At 39.9% G+C, this 14,160-nt stretch overlaps 1 protein-coding gene across 2 annotated transcripts in view; it reads right to left on the reverse strand.

The window, feature by feature from the left end:
• Positions 1 to 13,915, reverse strand: part of tmem198ab (transmembrane protein 198ab) — a 40,725-nt gene extending 26,810 nt beyond the window's left edge. The window contains exon 1 of one of the 2 annotated variants that reach the window (XM_082525435.1): positions 13,367 to 13,915. The gene's annotated coding sequence lies outside the window, so the exon portion shown is untranslated. Of the gene's footprint in view, positions 1 to 10,817; positions 10,965 to 13,366 lie in introns of those variants that run through there. The other variant, XM_082525437.1, reaches the window with a different exon arrangement.
• Positions 13,916 to 14,160: the final 245 nt, after the last annotated feature.

The following is a 14,160-nucleotide window of genomic DNA, read 5'->3' on the forward strand; positions in this document are numbered from 1 at the left end:
GGACCCCCTTTCTGGACTTCTTTGAAAGGCCCAAAACTACTGTTTCTGAGTAGTCCATGGAACCCCCCCCCCCTCTTGTTTTTTTCTTTTCTTTTATGAGTCTGTTTGTTGTTTTTTGCTTTTGTTTTTTGTTTATTTCTGTTTGTTTTTTGGTTTGTTTTTTGGTTTAGTTGGGCATCAGGCTGCCAATTATTTGTTGTTTTAAGGTTTAGGGTGGGAACAAGATTGAAATTTTGGAATATTCTGAAGCATTTTGTGTTATTGTATACATTGTATTAGAACCTTTGTCTAATAAAAAGACCTTTGAAAGAAAATGAATAGATCAAGTGTTTGAGATCAGGTTGTGAAATACAAAAACAAAAAATTGTCTTTTGGTAAAAAAAGGAGGAAAAAGGGAAGAAGAAAGCTATTACTCTCTCAGACTTAAAGACATGCAGGTAATGGTGTTAGGTTAATGGGTCATTCTGAATTGCCCATAGGTGTGAATCTGAGTGTGAACGGTTGTTGTTTCTATGTGTTAGCCCTACGACAGACTGGCAACCTGGTATGGTAGCTAGGATAGGCTCCAGCCCCCCTGAAAAGAATAAGCAGAGGAGAATGGATAGATTTAAAAAACAAAACAAAAAACTACTTGATAATCAAGGTTTTAGACAACTAAATATACTTTGAACTACTAGATACAAATTGGCATTTTCCTTCTGATCTTCACTTTGAACTGTTTTTACATCCAGAGTGCCACCTTTAAAGTGGCATTGTATCGTTATCTCAGCAGGTTAAAATCAAAATTCAAAAATGTCCATCTAATGTCTGCTGTGCTCTGAATGATACTGAGACAGGACATAAAGCTCACTTAAACTTCACTGGTGGAGGTGACTCACATTCCACATGACAACATTACGTGACTCGGTCAGATGAATATTATTTTCAGATTGCACATCGGCTCTCGCCCACAAACACCGGCACGACTCTGCGAGGATGAGGCACGACCGACGGCGCCAAGAGGCCGAGGCGTTCTCACACCTCCTCAGACACACACTGAGCGGGTTACATAAGGCTGAGACTGAATGGGCTGATCCACTTATAAAAAGCACGTGTCGCTCCTGTCATTTCCTCTGATTGGGCAAAATGGGGAGAATCTGCTGATAAGGGATCAGTAAAGAAGGAGGAGTTTTTTCCTAACACACTGCTGAGAGTCATTTTAGTCATAGATAGACAGACAAATAGATGTTGTTCATAAATAAAATGGAAAAAAAAAAACAATAATAATAATAATAATAATAATGAGAAGGATTAAGAATGGTCCAAATTACCATCTTTAATTCAGGTTCAACATGTTGCGCCTTCAGTGATGCTTGTCTGCATACCTCATTGTAACAAGTGTTTATTTGCATTAGCAGTTCCTTCCTAGCAGGTCAAAACAGTCCGGTCATTCTCCATTAACATTAACAAGATGTTTTCTCCCAGCGCACTGCTGCTCACTGGATATATTCTAATTTTTTGGACCAGTCTCTATAAACCCCATGGATGGAAAATCCCAGTGTAAAAGAACCACGGCAGACCTAACAACATGTACAGGCTTTTCAGCATATTGTTTTCAACACTGTTCTCTGTTGCCGTACACACACAGGCGGCTGCAAAAAAATGTGTATATGTTTATCTCAAGATGACTAAACCTCTTTTTTTTTTTTTTCAAATTAAAGATTAAAAATCTTGTCAAACACCAGATTAATGTCAGTTGTTAGACTGGTCCCACGGTGAGTGATCAATTAGTCTGAAAATTGTTTTCAGCTGCAGTTGATGAGAAATAACAAGTTCAAGTGAGGTGAGGAATATGAAAAACTTGTTTTTAACATCTTTAAACTTTTAAAGCGATTTACACTGAACTAAAGCCTGTCACTAATTTAATCCTGTAAAATAATCTAAAGCAAGTTCAGTTTTACATCGAAAAACTCAAATTACTGGAGAAACTGGCAGCATAAAACCTAAAGACATTTGGGATTAAGACGCCTCTCAGGTACTCTCAGATCTACAGCAGCACGTGTTGAAGAAATACCCCCGTTATCTTTCTTATGCAAGTGCCACCCTCCCACAACAAAGGCTTCCTCTCTTTTTCACACTGTCCTAATCCTGCTGCACAGCATGTCTGAACACCCCCCTCCCCAGCTGATCCAGTTGCCTCACTGTTTCGCATCCAACAGTGCACTGAGGGAGACGACCAGAAACACCACTGATCTGTTCCCAAGGAGGAGAAACTAAACATAGAGGCACAGCCACACTGGGGATACTAGTATTAGCAGATCAACAGAGAAAGAAGAAAAAGCGCTGGAACAAATAACTTTTGTTATGAGGGTGTAACGTCAACAAATCTGTGAAGTATAACACAAAACTTACAATAGAGGAAGGCTGACAGTAGTTGTGAACATGGCTGTATGTTCCATGAGTGGAAAGTAAACCTGTGAGGGAGCTGTTCTTCAACTCGAGTTGTCATTATTAAATTTTAAGTTGTTGGCTGCATGAACACAACTTTGAGATAACCTTTGGTCAATTAAAAGTTTCTCATTTCAATTTGATTTAGCTGGACGGAAACTTTGCTGTTATCTTAGAAAATATTTATGATAATATTTATTCGGTTCTTAAATATGTCCTGTATGTTCATATACTTATAATTAAAATGTTGGTATTCAGTTTAATCAATACCTCATGTAAAACAATAAAGAAAAATACTATAAATGATCACGGTAATCACATGGACATTTCCTTTAAAAATAAGCAAAAAATAAAAAATATTCAAATAAAAAAAGTTTATTATCCTACGTAAACGAAATGCTCACGTATTACTCCTCACATCTGGTGTGAGCGTTAAGCTGTCACTGACGGCTGTGACTGGACACAAACACTCGTCTGATATAATTACAGTGAAATCAAATTTGACATTTGTAAGAGTGCCATCTGTTGGCCAGAAAGTGGCATTGCAGATAAGCTAGCTGTTAGCCAGCTAGCTGTTACGCTGGGTATCAAGCAATTCTCCACATTAGACAAAAAATTTAACTTCAGATTACCCAGAAAAAAAGACAGTTTCATCTCATGAAGCCTGCTTGATCAAACTGTGAATTAACCTTCAGGGTAAAACTACAGTCAACAGGACATTTCTTGGAAGGATAGTTGTGTGTTTAGGATCAATCCTGACACACACACACGCGCACATTCACAATATAGCATAAGCATAGCATTTGTCATGACATGTCAAGGTTATGCAAAGATTCTTTAAACCTTAGGAAAATCAACTAATCTACTATGAAAACCATAAATTACCAACAAGGATCCAACACTGTTCTGATAATCGCTTTGTATGTACAATGATTGTAGCTCTGACTTTGGATGCCCACGTAAAATCTTTGGTTCACTCCTGTTTTTATCATTTGAGAAACATTGCTAAGCTGAGTCCCATTGTATCGCGCTCCGAATTAGAAATTGTCATTCATGCATTTGTTTCATCTCGTCTGGACTACTGTAATTCTTTGTTTACTTGTTTATGTAAAGCCTCTTTGGATCGTCTGCAAGTTGTTCAGAACGCCGCTGCAAAGCTTCTGACCAAGTCCTCCAAGTTTTCCCATGTCACACCCCTGCTGATTCAGCTGCACTGGCTCCCCGTTAAATTCAGAATCCAGTTTAAGGTTTTGACCTTGACTTTCAGGGCTCTGCATGGACAAGCACCAACATATATAAGTTAACTTTTGCATCCATACATTCCCAGCAGGTCCCTGAGGTCATGTGACCAGGGCTTGCTTGCTGTCCAGCACACGAGGCTGAAAACAAAAGGCGACAAAGCTTTTGGAACTGTGGCCCCCAGATTGTGGAACTCTCTCCCTTTGAGCCTGAGATCTGTGGACTCAGTGGTCGCTTTTAAAAAACAGCTAAAAACTCATCTTTTTAAACTTGCTTTTAGTTGATTTTTATTTTTAGGTTTTAGCTTCTGTGAAGCACTTTGTGATTTTTATCTTGAAAGGTGCTATATAAATAAAGTTTTACTTACTTACTTACTCGAGTCAGTGTCTCCAACAACTTTAATTAGACATAGAATAACTTTCTGTAGTATATAGAACTTCATCCTAAATATTAATCTCTGTGAAATTAAGGGGAAAAGACACGCTGCTGTTCCAGTTGAAGAATGGCCGCGCTGCCTCCTCCCATATGTGGAAGTCTCCTGAGTAAACATCTCAAATAAGAACTTGGCGTACTTGCTATTTAGCAACAGCCACGTTCTTGTTCACGTGCAGAAATAGTCCATGCTCTTCTTTGCTCACCCGAGCTTCAATAACACTGGGATCGTGGCACAGATCAATAGGAGGGTTGATTGCGTTTTGCAGGGTTTGAAATGAGATGGACCGTGGCCATCAGCTATGATCAACGCAATTATTCCAGCTCCACTGCTTCACATAGTGGGATGAATCAGAACTGTGTTGTTCATTTTTCCAGTTAAAGCTGTGTTTTCCCAACCTGCTGATGCTGTAAGGAGAACTAGAGCGCCATTAACAAGCTTGCATAATTTCGGAAACCTGATGGACCGATACTGAAACACAGTCAGTTCGTCACAAGTATTGATCTCTAAGAGCCAAGGTTGTTTAGATGATGGAGCGCGTTCCAGCAGCTGAACAATCCTGACTGGAGGGACGAGACAGATTTGAAAATGCTGTTTCGGTCATCGATAACAAGGTCGACATCGGCTTGGAGTCTCACATATGTAGGATTGATGATTGTGTTTGACTTTGGCTACACAGAGTAAAGGATTATGGGTATCTGTCCTCTACATAGGATCAAGGCACTACCATACTGGAAACCTTAACTGCCTTACAAAAACTAGAGGACTATGTTGCATTAATTATTTGTTATTCGAATGGGTTTAAACAATCACCTAGACTGAAGGGCAGCAGTGAATTATTATTATTCCATATTCTGAACAATTAAAGTTAAATCAAGTTAATTTTTACAAATTAATTTTAATTAAATAATTGTTTGATTAATGAAAGACTCCTCCTCCAGATGTCATCCAACCCAGTGGGAAGTTTTTTTTTAATTCTTTGTGAATGTTAGGACTATCAAGATCATCTTCTTCATCCTCATCTAGCTTCCACATGCACTGTGCTTTCTGTGGACTTCAAACTTACAGAGCGCAAACATCCTTTTTCAAAGTTACCCGAATGCCATGTGGAGGATATTCGCTGGTGATCAGAGCTGGTACTCCGGCTACAAATTAGCAGTTTAATCAGTTGAGGAGTCCAAAGGCAAAGCGTCAAGTGAGGACGCTCTGGGTTGCACAGCTTGAAATCGTTCCTGAGCAGAAGAGAGTCAACGTGGACTCCTGCTTTAACCTTCTGAAACATCCAATGAAGAATTGTTGTGCCAAATGAAAACACAGTTCAAGTTCAAAACCAGCTGGACTATCACTCCCTATGACATCCCACTTTGTAAAAATGAAAGTCGAGTTGAAGGATGACTGTTTTACCTTTGCCTTTAATCCACATAAACATCAGTGTAAATGTGCTTTGCTTGGTTTACCCAACAGTCAAAAATAATTATTACAAAAAATATTCACATTAACAGCAACAAGACAGAGGTTTCATGTTGCTCTTTGCTAGTTTTGCTTGATTATGATTTAGATTACAGCTGACTGACTTGGGCACGAATCTCAGGTTTGAGTGCAAGCAGGGGGCTTTTCTCTACATATTTCTTGTCTTTAACCTTAAACAATAAGGCAGTAAAAACAAATAGTACTTTCTTTTTTTTTTTAAATGTTCAGTTGAATTAATTCCCAGTTGAGAGTTGCTTGTTTTAAGCTCAAAGGAGCAGGAACGAGCTGTAGCCTTTACTCAGACTGCCCAGCCGCACCTGTCAGCTCCAACAACAAGCCGCAGCCTTCTGAACAAACATCTGGCTCTCAGCACCCCGCAGGTCTCAGCTCTCTGTTTGAGTCTGTACACTAATTAGTTTGACTTGGTGCGCTTATCATCTCTGTTGGACCCTGAAACACTGCACAGGAAGCTCTGACACAAACACCACAATTCCCACAGCTCCTTGGACGTCTGCTCCTCGAGCAGGTACAAAAAGCAGCAAATAGAACAGGAGAGCTCAACATGATGAACCTGTTTGTGAAGAGAACCCAATGACCTCCAAACAACACCAAACTAAGACTACAGTGGACCTTAAAGAGATGAACATGGCCTAAAACCCTGAAGTTACTATGAAGAGAGTCAAAATGTGTAAATTTTCCTAGTTTTTTGTTTTGTTTTTTAAAGATAAAACTGTAGGATTAAAGTGCATCCTATAACGAATAATAACCCTTTCCTGTAGGGACTGTTTTCCAGGTCTGCACAAAAGATGCTTAACTTGCATCTCCTCAACTAGTAGGCACATAGATGTCTCTATAAAGTCTCACGCTCACAGAGAGATGACGAGATTTAAATTACTCATATCTAAGCTGTGCTGCAAATAATTGCAGAAAAACAGCAGGAAGTACTTGAGCACTTGTAGATTTTTTTTCTCTTAATACAGATTTGTAGTATGGTGGCCCTGAGGTCCAAAACACACCAACAACAAGCACTGACTTGACTTTGAATGAAGTTCTGAACCTGATAAAGAAAAGACACGCATAGAGATATCACTCAGATCAACCACAGACAAAGGCAGCTGTAGACGGCAGTTAAAAGTTCTTCCAAAAGCGCACCTACAGAAACCTCGAGAGATTGACTTGTTCTGGTCTTCTCCTTTAGTCGTCCTGACCCGAGGTGAACTACACACAGAGTGAATTTACATTTTAGGGAAGGGAGAAAACATGTCAGTGTAGGACAAAGGGGTGCAACTAAGAAAAGGTCATTGTTTGATCCTGGTGATGTTGCTTCTTTGATCAAACTCGACTGTGTATCACTATGCACATAATGCTTCTTTCACTGCTTGTGCTGCCACTTCTAAAGCATTTTTGTTCTTTCAAAGTACCAATGTTTTCTTAATGTCCTTGTGTTTATCAGTTTAGGTTTTCTTCCAGGACCTGCATCGCTGCTTGTGACTCGATGCTCCAGACAAGAACAAACTCAGCTACATCAGACAGACAGGAGGGGAGGGTGGGGGCCAGGAGGACGTGAGCAGCACCATGCCGGAGACGTTGACCCACTAGTGAATCTGTAGTGACGTGTTGTGGCATTTTCATTCCCCTGGCGGGCTGCAGAGCTCGAGTCGTGCCGCCTGACTGCACCGATAAGACGGCGGCCTGACACACAGTGAATACACAAAGAGCCGGCTCGAGGTCTGCAGGGTTTTTATCAGGCAGCTGCTCTGAGTGGCTCGCATCCTCACACTGTTTCATAACTCAAGTCTGGAAAACTCAAAACATATCAGGAGTTATTTTCATCACAAAATGCTGCCTTTTACTTTCTGTTAACCTGCTTCAGTTAGAAAAAACCTTCACTGCCCAGAATGGCTTTTAAAGGACCCTAAAGGTTTCACGAGCCAATTGTAAGTGAAGGTGAACTGAGCTTTTCAGTCAGGTATGATGATGAAGGATGAGCTCCACTCATTAAAACCCAACTTGACTTGGAGCCTGCAATGCATTCTGGGTCATTCTTTGCTCCTGTGGGTGCAGAAAAGGCTCATTTTGCTCTCCTCTGGTGGATTTATCTCTGTACCAATGCTGAGAGCAATTTCCAAATGGCTTCTCGTGAAAGAAAGCAGGTCTGTCTGAGGGGCTAATGCTACCTTTAAAACGAGCAAGCAAAACTTGATTGATATGGTAGATTTAATTTTTCTTTAATGGCAAAGACAAAACATAAAAAGAAGACAACAGCTAAGGTTAAATCCATAAAATAAACAGAAATTCAATATGATAATAATAGAACCCAACAACAGACCAGTAACCTGAAATTGATAAAGCAGCTAGAAATGAGGTAACATGATTACTGGGACCAGGAAGTAGACTACTGAAAGGCTACTGTTTTTATTTTTAAACACTAATAATATTGCAGCAAATGAAAAATTGTTGGTAGACACAGGCCGCAGACAGCATGTCACAGAGGTACTAAGGTACCAAACCCTTCAAGGTCTTAAATCAACTCCCAAGCTAACCACAAACCAATGCAATGACTTCAGTAACTAAACCTTTTGATATTTCTGTGAGCAGATGACTAGATATAAAAAGCATGGGCAACTTTTCCAACTTCCTCCTGGGATTAATGGCTATGTAAATTCTCAGTCATCCAGATAGTCTTAAGAGCTTGAAAAAGAAAAGTGACTGGAAGATGTTTCATTTCTCAAGTGGCTTCTACAATTCTTAAACCAAGAGGTGGAAAGTTTCATGTTTTTAAACTCTAGTGAAGACTGACCGTCAGGGGGACAATCAGATGTCAACCACCAACAATGGAGGGTTGAGTAAAAAAAGTACTTGCCCCATTGGTAAATCATGAACAAACTGCCAGCTGAGGGACTGACAAGGTGAATCACGTTAAAAGCTTTCAAAAAGCAACACAACAAAAAAATTCTTGATGATCCCAAAGACTTTTGGGGAAATATTCTGTGGCCTGATGAGACAAAAATGGAACTTTATGGAAGGTTTGAGTTACATCTCACATAGAAAAAACACAGTACTTCATAAAAAGAACATCACACCATGGTGGTGGCAGTGTGACGGCCTGGGGCTGCTTTGCTGCTTTAGGATGACTTGCTGTAACTGATGGAACCATGAATTCTGCTTTCTACAAGAGCCTGATATCCACTTACGAGGATATTATGCTGCCACTGGATCTCATTTTTCTCAGAAACAGAAATCAGGTTTAAAAGAAAATCATGTAATTCTTTGTTTTTACATTCATCAGGTCCCAATCAGCCCAAATAGCAAAGAGAAATGAAAAATGCATGCCGTGAAAGAGTTCTTAGGAGGTTAAAGCAATTCTACAAAGAAGAATGTCCCAAAATTCAGAGATGTGAAAGACTCATCGCCAGTTATCACAAATACTTGATTGCAGTTCTTGGTGCGAAGCCTTTCATCTCCACTGCTGCAATAAATGGTTAAAGTTTGATACATGAAAAGGCAGAATTATCCAGAGTTTCAGCTTGATGTGTGGGGAGGACAGCTGGGTGTCTCCAGCTTCTGCAGCTTCTTACACAGCTACACGAGCCTAAAATAGAAACACATTAAAGGCCTTCAACGCTCACCCACTGCCTCCAGTAACGAGTGCAGCTACAGACTAGGTGCCTTCTTGATTAATGTTTGTTTAATATTTTAGACTTAAAGTGTTCATTAAGTGCTGAAAATTATCTAGCAGCCAGCTTGAGCTGATTGTTTTTAGCTGCAGCAATTAGTTAGGCAACTATTATGTTGCTTGAATAACCACTTCGTTTTTCCCCCAAACAAAACTGGCAAACATGTGCTTGTTACAGATTCTCTAAGGTGAGAACTTGCTGCTTTACTTTATCATATTCTGACAATATGAATATTTTAAACACATCCTTTAAAGATAACACCTTTGTTGTAGGCAATATGTGTGTTATGAAGTAAGTTATGGAATAAAAATAGATGTAGCAGCTATGTTTGCCTTGCAATTGTCAAATTGTTAGTACACAAGTACACCCTGGGAAGCCCTATTTTCTGATTCATCATCATCATCATCATCATCATCATCATCATCATCATCATCATCACCTTTATTTATAAAGCATTTTAAAACAACCACAGCTGACACAAAGTGCTGTACATTGGAACTGTAAAATAAAATTACCTGAGATATAAATAAAAACCAAATAAAAGAAGAGTGAAATCATTAATTAACTACTTCATTAAAAGAGAAACTAAGTCTCACTGAGGTCATTCTAATAGTGACCAAAATCTACAAAAATAACTACATGTTTTGTTTTTTCAGTGAGACTTGAGAATAGTGATGGGGCCATAAACACACCAGAAAGCCATCTGCTGAGCTCATAGAGAACCAGTTTCTCCATAGACTTCTATTAAACCAGAGGAGTCGCCCCCTGCTGGCCATTAAAAAGAACACACATCGACATTAGGTTCATTTTTATGACCTGGAAGCTACATCCATCTTTTCTACAGTCTATGGTTTCACCTATGTGTATGAGGTTTGTCAGCTTCATGTAACATGCCAAGATGTACAAAAAAAAAAAAAAAAAAAGCTTCTTGGAGCCATACCCTAAACCCAACAGGAAGTCCGCCATTTTAACATCAGTATGAAATGTTTGACACAGCTAGCCATTTCCAGGTTTTATGCAGTGGTGTACTCCACCAAGACAATTAGTCAAATCTGCTTCACCCTTGGTTAGTTCAATCTAAAGATGTTTGCAGTGCTAATTTATAAAGCATTTGGATTTTCGTGCAACATCTTGGCGAATTTCGATGTTTCGCCACAGCACAAGAAGCAGCTAAACTCATAAATTGTTCAATCTTCCCCAAACTTTGTGGTGTTTGAAGCTTGTGGCAGAAAACATCTATAACCTAATATTAAGTCACGGTCATTGTACAAAAGGCCAGCCAGTTCGCAGAACTCACGAACGGAGCCACATCTGCTGAGTAAGATATCATTTGTTGATACTGCCTTATTTGGTTGAATGATCCACTATCCAGTATTGTTTGTATTGTTGTATTACACATTTAATACACTCTGTTCACATAATTATAGAAGACTTTTATGTTCTTTCCACCAGAAACCACACCATCACTCACCACACGGCATATAGCATTTTACAGCCTGTTAAATCCCCTCACTCACATTATGGATGTGTGCTTCGGATTCTTGTTAATTAAATGAGTGAACAACAGATACCTGAGTGGCAGTGGATTTTGTGGATACGCCATCTGTTCTTATCGGACAACCCTGTTGAGATTGTGGATTCATAGAGTCAGCACCTTATCATCTACATCAGTCATAGTCAGGAGGTCAAGTCCATCCCTCTTAAAGTGACCTCCTCCATTACAGTCATAGCACACAGTGTGCCACAGTCATAGCAGCAACAGGAAGTCTAAATTACTGTGTGATTAAAAAAAATGTTTAAAAATCATACGTAAGTGATATTTGTAAGGTTCGTTCTGAAGGTTCGTTCTGAAAAATATTGACTTCAGAGATCAATCAGTTGTTTGTGTCACACTTCTCTGCACTGCAGTACTGACGTGTAGCCTGGATTTAATTTCCGATTGTCTACACCTGACCAGGTGTGTATAAATTATAAAACTTTCCCCTCAGAACTTGGATGTCAGAGCTCAGAGTGACAACACAGCCACGTTTCCATTGGCAGTCGCCAGAAAAACAGGCTTTGTTTTGCTCTCTAGCGAGGTAGGGCCACTCAATGATCAACAGCAATACCTGAGCCCTGTACTAAAAAACGGAACTTTATCTTATCCAGGTATCTTTAAGGTTGGCTCTGAGTTTACTGTACTCCTAAGGTCTTTCACTTCCAACGAAAGATTTATTGAACCTCTGCAGGGAGAACAGTTTTTCAGTGTCTTTGTGTTTCTCTGATGGGGATCAGTAATAAATATAATTCTTAAATGCAACTTTATTCCTTTTTTGTGTTGGCAGAAAATAATTTTGCACAGTTTTATGGGTACATGTCTTAAGTTCTTTATTAATTTTTATTTGGCAACCATTTGATAATGTCTCAAAAAAATATTATGTTAATAAAAGCACTCCTAAAGTAGGTGATGCTCATAGGTATAATTTTCTGTGGAATAAAAGTCAAATGCTCTGCAAAACGCCCCTTTTAGATTGGTCAGATGCTGGAAACACCGCGTATTTCATGTGAATAATCAGCATAAATGCTGCGTTAACTTAGCAAGTTTATAACTAGCTTTGTGTGACCATTTATCCTGATTGCAAGCATTTGGGTAAGTGAAACCAGATACGTGAAAGATACACTACGCTGAACCCTTTATAGTATATAGTATTTGTTTTTTGGGGGGAGGGGCTTATATCTACAAAAATGTTCATGTGCACAGTCTGGTCTGTATACAGCTTAGTTAGCAAAACACAAATACTCAAAAACGGTGGTTCAGATTACAGGTTCTACGGTTTACAACACTCTGCTGCCATCTTGAATCACAAAGTCTGACTTTACGGAGGTCGTCACAGCTGAAAACTCCAACTGAGAACTTTGGATTTACTGCTTCCCACTGCAGACATAGGCATGCCTGAGGTTGGATTGGGAGAGACAAGACTTCTTTCTCTCTTGACTGCAGTTGTGAACTCTGTTAAATTTAACTTGGATTACTTAGTGCTACTTTCAACTTCTTCTGTAGGTATTTCTTCATATCTAATTTGACAGATTTTTGACAGATTTTTATGCTGGACGCCCTTCCTGATCCAACTCTAAGGGATTTATGTATCCTCCTGTTCTCAAATCAATGGACCTCTACACTATGGAACCACAACTGATAAAACCCATTGTCCTAAAAAAAAAATGACAGAAAATTAATCACTCTATATGACAAATTGATCACCTAAATCTTTTTTTAAAGCTGAATTTCAACCTTTCTCTGCTTCCAGCCTCTCAAACACAATGATACTTGGGTTTCTCTTAATGCCATGATTGTACACCAAAGATCTGGACTAAAAATAGTATTTAGGAGGATTTCCAGGATAGTGTGATGCAGTTTTTCCAACATTTCCCAACATTTTACGGACTAGATGATTACTCTTCTAATTGCAAACGTAATTCTGGGATGGTGTTAAACCTTTAAATAACTGTCATTGGCAAAGATCTACGTTAAACACCTGAGAGGTGGAACCAAAACATGCTGCTAGTTAGCTTTATATATCAATGAATCCACTCACGTTTCAGTACCAAAGAATCTGAATGCCAATTTTAGCTCCAATTTCCCAAATTTAACCCCAGCTTATGAGTGAAACTAGCGACTGCTTTAACTATGATGTTTATTTTCTAAAATTAATCATCCTAGTCCTAAAATTCTAAATCAGGAGGTTAAACCAGGCTTAAAACCAATCCGGAGTTTGTTTCAGATCACTTCAGGGACCTCTGGGAATGCTCAAACTCAGACAGACATGCTCTCAGCCCTCTCTAAAAATACTCCATCCATCCATTATCCATCCATCCATCTGCTATAATGAGAAGCAACTGACTCCAACCAAAGATCGACCCCGATGCGGCCATCCGGGTCAGACATCACCGGAGCTCAGCATCCATCACAGGAAGCCAGCTGGCCTCAGTTAAATCCCAAAGAGTCTGCATTTTAGTGCGTAAAAACACGTCCTCTCCAGCTAAAAGCATCAGTTAAAATAAAGATGCGCTCCTTCCTGATGTTTGACAGCAAGTGTTTGAGACAAATAAAGCGCGCCGTGCGCGTTAATCTGCCACTCACCATCATCCCCGACAGGTTGACGCGCCTCGTCCGCGTTCGCATCACAGCCAAAGGAGCCTCCCGAGCCCGAAACACCGACCATTTCCACCGTTTTGACCCCGGACGGCGTGCTCAGTGTTCCCCGGCAGCCTGCAGGGCGGTGGATCCCCGGCCGCTCGGACTAGTCATCCATCGGGGAGAAAGTCTTACAGCAAACGATTAGTAAAATAACCGTTACATGCCGGATATAAAGCAGAGCTGTGTGTGAGCAAACAAAAAGAGCTGCTGGATGATCCGGGTTGTGGGCTGGTTGGATGGCCGGCTGGATGGATAGTTGGAGGATACTGAGCCGCTCGCATTAAGCGGGTAGAGGATGGCCTCTGCAAAAAATAAAAAATAAAAAATAAATGACGAGGGCTCACTTGTCAGAGCCTGCACGGCTTTACTGATTATGAAGGAGGGACATTTAAATTCTAGCAGCGGCTCCTAGAGGCTGAGCTCTTAAATGCAACCACAGGATGAAGCTTCCTTTTATACTGTTTATTTAATATTAATTCAGTATTGCTCTGATATCGAAGGCTACAGGCACTACCTGCTGGTAAAGGCCTTGGAGCACACTCCCCGAGTATTTCAAATGGAATTACAAGTCATGGGGTCCCATAAATAGAGGGATCTTCTAAATACCAGTTAAACAGAACCAGAAGGAACTTTTAGCATTTGACAACAAGAGTGAAGAAGTCACAGAAGTACAGCAGCAGCGTTTAAAGGCCGAGAGGTCATATTTACACCTGTCACTAATTATAGGAGTATTTTAC

The sequence above is a fragment of the Aulonocara stuartgranti genome (genome assembly GCF_965226115.1).
Source record: "Aulonocara stuartgranti genome assembly, chromosome: 23".
Taxonomy (NCBI): Eukaryota; Metazoa; Chordata; class Actinopteri; order Cichliformes; family Cichlidae; genus Aulonocara; species Aulonocara stuartgranti.